Raw genomic sequence first — 7,521 nt, forward strand, 5'->3', positions numbered from 1 at the left:
ATGACTCGTCCTCTGATCCCTGTCACCCTGGCTGTTGGCGCATGCTCAGTTGCGCTCTGCTGTAGTTCGGTAACGTTTTGCGCTGGGACCTTTTGTCGCTGCTACTTAAAGCACGAACAAGGCAGCACGCTGTTTGGAACGCTGCAAGACGCTGAGATCTCACGCATGCGTAGTAGAAGTACTATGACGTCATTTCGCATTGTACAGAAAAGAGCTAGAGGCAAGCTGTAGATGACATGAGCCTGAGTAGCGCGCCGTGATCGTATAGTGGTTAGTACTCTGCGTTGTGGCCGCAGCAACCTCGGTTCGAATCCGAGTCACGGCATTGTGTAATAGCAATGGCACGGCAAGTGGGCTCATATTTTAATTTTAGATTCAAATGTATAATTATTATTTTTCACATAAAGTTCAGCTTCATGGTATATACTGTATGTATTTATGAATATCTGCTAGTGACATGTATGTGTATATATATTGGAGTGGCATTAGAAGTGTACAATGCATGTGTTATACGCATATATATGTATTCTTACAGAGGTAAGGATATAAAGGGTCACCTACACATATGTATATATATATATAGGCACTATAAATCTAAATATCTATATATACTGTGACTGTATTCTATAGATAGATAATGCAGTAGATATATATATAAATTACACTCACAGTATATATATTCACTGTGAGTATAATCCGTGTATAAATATATACTGTGATTATAATTTATATATCTATGCTTCCAGTGTGTATATATATATATATAATATGTAGGTGGCCCTCTGTCTCTTTCTACACGTGTATGGATGAGTGCTGATCACACACAGCGGTTTTCCTTTAGTAATCCCCTCTTCCATGTGAGGTGTGTGAAGTGGCACTGGAGGATCACCAGCTGCCGGGATGAGACGTCACTGGGTGAAGCTTCAGTAACCTCAGCATTAGATTACTGAGAACAAATTCTGTAGGAGTTACTCTGTTACAGCAATAGAATAGAATCAGTCCTGACGTCATCACGCTGTCTAAGTGAAGTGCAGAGCTGCAGGGGGCTGGGCATGGGAGCCTGAGTAGCGCGCCGTGATCGTATAGTGGTTAGTACTCTGCGTTGTGGCCGCAGCAACCTCGGTTCGAATCCGAGTCACGGCATTGTGTAATAGCAATGGCACGGCAAGTGGGTTTCTAGAATCTTTTATTTTTTAATATCTGATTTGAGATTTTTAGATAAATGTATTATATTACCTAGAAATTTATGTGTTGTCAGATGTATCTCTGTAGCTTTTCAGTTTCTTAACAGTTGGGCAATCGGCAATGGCTTCTAAAACACCGTGTATACTGCATCCGATTGACAGTACTAAAAACATAAGACACATTCAATGGACTGTACTGACCATGACGTCACTTTGTTGTGAAGCTTAATATTAGTACGAAATGGGCAGGAGTCAAGAGCCTAAGTAGCTCGCCGTGATCGTATAGTGGTTAGTACTCTGCGTTGTGGCCGCAGCAACCTCGGTTCGAATCCGAGTCACGGCATTGTGTAATAGCAATGGCACGGCAAGTGGGCTCGTAATTTTTTATTTTTAAGGGGGTCAACATTTTAATGATGCTATAATTTTTGAATGTTTATTCATATGTAAAGTTTTATATTTATGTTAATATATAAAGAGGTATTCTGGTAATAACACCATCACCTACGAATGGATCATTCAATAGGAGGTAACCATAGGCGGATTATAATGTGAACAATCTGGGCTACTGATGTGGGGGGCCCTAATTGTAATATTTTGGATGCCATCATCAGCAGCGCTAATCCCCGGGCAGGGAGCTGAAGCTCCGCTGACGGCAGTAGAGAATGGCAGTGAAGCTACACCTTCTCTGTGACGTGAACCTGCCGGTGTGATGACGTCATTGCGCCAGCATGTACGCACCGCCTGCAAGAGGCAGTGTAGCCACAGGAGATCATATGGCGAGGTAAGTATTAAAAACTTTTTTATTTTTTAAATAAAGTGAATGCAATGGGGTTGGGAGAGAGTAAACCATAATCAGAGTCGTTAACTGTCCAGAAATTCCAGGAACATCTGTAAAAATAGGGCATTTTTTTTACTTGTCCGTAAAAAAAAATTTAAGGTGTCTGTAATTTTTTTGAAACTTGTACAGATCATTTAACTCATCCCTAATGTGATCGCTGGAGCTGCTTCTCTTTTATGTGACTGTGATGTTAGGTGCTTTGGATGATATTGCTACTCAGAGACGTATCTATAGGGGGGCAGGCGGAGCATCTGCCCGAGGCGCAGCCAGCAGGGTGGCGCAGTAGGGCCGCCTAATGCGGCGGCCCAAAGTGTCTCCCCTGGCGGCTGCATTTTGCCACCCCCCAGACTGGGAGTTGTCCATTCTCTGAGCCGGCTGTCAAGCTGACAGTCAGCTCACAGAAGGTGCAGTGCGCCGGCTCCCAGTGAACAATTGTACTCGAGTCTTTCAGGTTGATGGGTGCAGGCACAGTATGATGAGTGGGGAGATGGTGCAGACACAGTATGGTGAGTGGGGGGGTGGCTGCAGGCACCGTATGAAGAGCGAAGGGGGAATGTATTAGGGAGTTTGGTGCAGACACAGTATGGTGAGTGGAGGATTGATGCGGACACAGAATGAGGAGTATGGGTGCGAACGCAGTATGGGGAGAAAGGGGGGAATGCATGTGAACACAGTATGGGGAGCGAGTGGGGGTATGGGTGCAGATACAGTATGGTGAGTGGGTGGATGGATGCGAACACAGTATGAGTAGCGAGGAGAAAAATGTATGCAGAAACAGTATGGGGAGCGAGGGTGATGGGATGTATGCAGACACAGTATGGGGAGCGAGGGTGATTAGATGTGTGTGGACACAGTATGGGGAGTCGTGGAATGTGTGAGGAGGCAGTATGGACAGCGAGGGGGTAAATATATGAGGAGGCAGTATGGTTAGCAGGGGGAATGTGAGAGAAGACAGTATTAGGAGGGAGGGAGAAATGTGTGAGGAGACAGTATGGGGGAAGAAAAGTGTGAGTGGGCACAGAATAGAGACTGAGTAGTGTGGGGGATAGTAGCATGGGGCTACAGTGTAAGGGCACAGCCAAAAGGGGACAGTATGCCAAGGAGGGGGAGTGTGATGAGGGGCACAGTATAGAGACTGGGTCCTAGAGAGGGGACACAGTGTGAGAGGACAGTGTGAAGAGGGGGCTGTCAAAGTGTGGGTAATATTTTGTGCAGGGAACTCAGTGAGGGGAATATAGTGAGGGGCAATTATTTATTCAGGGGCTCAGTGTAGGGCAGATATTTTTATCCAGGTGCTGTCACAGGTGTGTCAGGTGCAATAGACAGTTGCTCTGGATGCGGCTGTAGAAGGTCACTGTGCTTGGTAATACAGATGCCTTCTTAATCCTTATTCCTTTTGGACCCAGCAGCGACCTCCCTCCTGCTGCTGATTGACACACCCTTGCCTGGGAGTTAAAAACATTCAGGTTGCTCCAGGGAATCACCGGTGATCCTTCTATGTACCTTTGTGAAGGTTTGTGTTACGCTCGCACCTGGACTGACTGGCGTGAGCGTGATTAGTGATCCCACTGTACCATGAACCGAGGAGTGCCTGGAGGGGCGTAACTAAGTATCAACCCGATCCGACCAAGGTCACACAGCGGCTCAGTCGACTCCGTGAACCAAGGGGGAACTGAGCAGAGGGACCAGGTGCTACTCCAGGTCAGACCCCGGTCATAGCTGTTGACCCACACCAGGGAATGCAGGAACAGGCTGGTTAGGCTGGCATACAGACAGGTGGGTGTTGGCAGGCACAGCTGGTATGCAGACAGGTGGGTACTGGCAAGCATGGCTGGTATGCAGACAGGTGGGTACTGGCAAGCACGGCTGGTATGCAGACAGGTGGGTACTGGCAAGCATGGCGGGAGTGCAGACAGGGAGATACTGGCAAGCATGGCTGGAGTGCAGACAGGGAGGTACTAGCAGGTTGGAGCGCAGGCTGGATAGGGTCCAGTACAGACTAGGAGACAGGAACAGAGCCGCAGATGCGGTAGACAAGCAGAATAAAGCGAAACCGCCGGAGCGGAGGACAAGGCTGAGCAGAGCGGAACCGCCGGAGCGGTGGACAAGGCAGAACAGAGCGAAACCACAGGTGCGGTGGACAAGGTAGAGTAGAATGAAACCACCGGAGCGGTGGACAAGGCAGAGCAGAGAGGAACCGCCGGAGTGGAGGACAAGGCAGAGCAGAGAGAAACCGCTGGTGCGGTGAGCAAGCAGAGCGGAGCGAAACCGCAGGTGCGGTGGACAAGGCAGAGCAGAGTGAAACCGCCGGAGCGGTGGACAAGGCAGAGCAGAGAGGAACCGCCGGAGCAGTGGACAAGGCAGAACAGAGCGAAACCGCAAGTGCCGTGAGCAAGCAGAGCAGAGCGAAACCGCAGGTGCGGTGGACAAGGCAGAGCAGAGAGGAACCGCCGGAGTGGTGGGCAAGGCAGAGCAGAGAGAAACCGCTGGCGCGGTGAGCAAGCAGAGCAGAACAAGGCTGCAGGTGCAGGCAGAGAGGACAGGACTCTGTTCACATGAAACAGACTGGAAAATACAGGAAGATGGTTAGAACACAGGAGGTAGATACGGAGGAAGGAAAAAGGGACAAACAGAACCAGATACACACAAGGTACTTACAATGTAGAAGCAAGTGGACACAAAACTCACAAACAGAAGTACAGAGACAACGAGTTGGAGTTAGGTGCAGGTTCAGACACTGCAGGAAAAGGGAGGGTACGGACATAGAGACAAACAGGTAACAGGATAGGAGACAGTTCAGACAGGAACTGACACTGCAACGAGTTACAGGAACGAACCTGGGTATACAGCCCCCAGGGTGGCAGAAATGGACTAGAAGTCACAGCTAACAGGCCTGGGTATACAGCCCCCAGGGTGGCGGAAACAGACTAGAAGTCAGAGATAACAGGCCTGGGTATGCAGCCCCCAGGGTGGCAGAAACAGACTAGATACAGGACAAGACCTGGCAACTCAGAGGCAGAGAGCACACTGATAGTTAGTGTTGCTCAGGCACCTCCTTCTGGGTGGAGGGGGTTTAAATATCCAGTGACTCACAGCAATAGGCTGGGGACGCATTAGGAGTGCGCCCACTGCAGCTATAAGAATCAGGAAGTAACCGGGCCGCCGCCCTAAGCAATCAGACAAGAGACATGCACACAGCATGAACTGGAGCAAGGTTTGCAGACTGGACTGATGGGTAAGATGGTGGGAGGTGGTGCACTATGCAAGCACGCCGCCAGGGATGTTACAGTTTGGAGCACTAGCAGTCGGCTAGCTTCTTCTCTGATGCCCTTGGAGGACAGTTGGCGTTACTCCTCTGGTGTCTGCTCAAGCTAAGTTTATCCCCTTTGTTTGTCTACCTTGTTGTCTTTAGTTTGTGGTGGGGCCTGACAAGTGCTCACCCCTCCCTTGTGGATGATATTTTGATTTACTCACCTGATTTTGAGACACATCGGGGCATGTTAAACAGGTGCTTCAGATATTAAGGGATAACAAACTATATGCCTAACTAGAAAAGTGTGTTTTTGCCTTCCAGTATGTGCAGTTTTTGGGGTACCTGTTGTCATCTTCGAGTTTTCGGATGGATCCGGAGAAGATCCGTGCTGTCTCTGATTGGAACCATCCCGAGAACCTGAAGGCTCTACAGCGTTTTCTGGGCTTTACTAATTTTTACTGGAAATGTATCCAAAATTATTTGGTAATTGTGAAACCCCTCACTGACATGATGTCAGACGGGTGTGTCAGATGTGATAGACAGTCGCCCTGCAATTAGTTGCAGGAGATTTCTTCGTTAGGCATTTCAGACACCTTCTTAGAAGTTGTCTCACTCTAGGACCCAGTGGCTACCTCCCTCCTGCTCTAATTAACACGCTGGCTTGGGTGTTTAACCCTAGAACGCATGACCATAAAAATCTACTTTTTCACATACCTGGGGCCTTTTAGGCCCGTGTGCAAATAACATGGAATAACTCAAACAAAAATGACAAACAACTATATACCTGAGGAATACCTAGAGTTTCAAAATTCTAACTAAAGTAATCTTGCAGAAAATAGAAAACAATTAACAGGGCGGGCCTGCGAGGCCCCAGGTATGCGTTCTAGGGTTAAATACTTTCATTCTGCTATAGGGCGGTGCCGGTGATATTCATTTGTTCTCTGGTGAAAGCTTGGAGGAAGTGCAGCCTTTTTACCTCCTTTCTGGTGCTAAGAGGATGTGTGTGTTATCTCTCTGAAGTAGGCTCAAGCTAAGTTATATTTCCCCCATGTCTGTCTACCTTGTTGTCTTTAGTTGTCAATGGGGATCAACTAGTGCTCATCCCCCTCCTTCCCTAGCCAGGGCCAAGCGCTAGCAAGATACAGGGATAGGTTCCTGTGCGGCTATTGGTGAAGAACCAATATAGGGATGGTAGGGGAGACAGGATGATATCAGATCAGCCTAGGAGGTCTCCACTTCCCCCTTTCCCTAGAGTCTGGGTTCACTTCCCCTCTTTCCTTTGTGTTGCACTTAGTCTTTCCCACATGTTGCGTGACACATGTCAAGGAAGGGGTTTGATCTTTCTAAATGGTCGGATGCCGCCCTGCAGGCTTTTTCCTCCCCAAAGAGCTGTTTTGCCACTGCACCTATACTCAGTCAACCCGATGTTTCCCAATCCTTTATTGTGGAAGTTGATGCATTGGAGGTGGGGGTTTGGGCTGTGTTGTCTCAGGGTCCATCCTCTGTTAAATGGCGTCCATGCGCTTTCTTTTCTAAGAAATTTTCTTTGGCTGAGAGAAATTATGACATGGGTAATTGGGAACTTTTGGCGATTAAATTGGCGTTCGAAGAACGGCAACATTGGTTGCACGGGGCTGTCCATTCTATTACTGTTATCAACGACAATAAGAACCTGTTATATTTTCAATCGGCTAAACGTCTCAACCCTAGGCAAGCTAGATGGTCCCTGTTTTATACTAGGTTCAATTTTGTTGTCACTTTCCGTCCAGGGGTCAAAAACGTCAAGCCTGATGCTTTGTCCCGGAGCTTCCCTCGTGGTGGTGACCATGAGAACACAGCTCTGATTTTGCAGAAGTGGGTAGTTATTTCGGCATTGTGCCCTGAACTTTAGGGTGAAGTGTTGGAGGCTCAGGAGGATGCACCTGCCTACTGCCCTTCAGGAAGCTTATTTGTACCATCTAATCTGCGCCGCAAAGTAATTAAGGAACATCACAGCTCTGTGCTTGCTGGTCATCCAGGTGGTAAGGCAACTGTGGACCTCCTTTCTCGTAGTTTTTGGTGGCCGGGGTTGCATCGGGATGTGATTGAACACGTGTCTGCTTGTAGTATTTGCGCGCGTCTTAAAGTATCGCATACCCATCCGTCTGGTCCTCTTCTTCCGCTACCTATTCCTAGCAGGCCATGGACACTCTTGTCCATGGTTTTTATTACTGACCTACCAGTATCTGCAGGCAAAACTGTGGTTT

The 7,521-nt window shown here is 48.2% G+C and overlaps 3 non-coding genes across 3 annotated transcripts; all 3 read left to right on the plus strand.

Moving 5' to 3' along the window:
• Positions 1 to 253: 253 nt before the first annotated feature.
• TRNAH-GUG (transfer RNA histidin (anticodon GUG)) lies at positions 254 to 325 on the plus strand. Its single transcript has one exon. It is a non-coding gene; the product is annotated as a tRNA-His (tRNA).
• A 746-nt stretch (positions 326 to 1,071) lies between these two features.
• TRNAH-GUG (transfer RNA histidin (anticodon GUG)) lies at positions 1,072 to 1,143 on the plus strand. The gene has a single exon. It is a non-coding gene; the product is annotated as a tRNA-His (tRNA).
• A 312-nt stretch (positions 1,144 to 1,455) lies between these two features.
• TRNAH-GUG (transfer RNA histidin (anticodon GUG)) lies at positions 1,456 to 1,527 on the plus strand. The gene has a single exon. It is a non-coding gene; the product is annotated as a tRNA-His (tRNA).
• The last annotated feature ends 5,994 nt before the right edge of the window (positions 1,528 to 7,521 follow it).

This window comes from Phyllobates terribilis, unplaced genomic scaffold (assembly GCF_046119375.1).
Source record: "Phyllobates terribilis strain yellow unplaced genomic scaffold, ASM4611937v1 Scaffold_11__3_contigs__length_659146591, whole genome shotgun sequence".
Taxonomy (NCBI): domain Eukaryota; kingdom Metazoa; phylum Chordata; class Amphibia; order Anura; family Dendrobatidae; genus Phyllobates; species Phyllobates terribilis.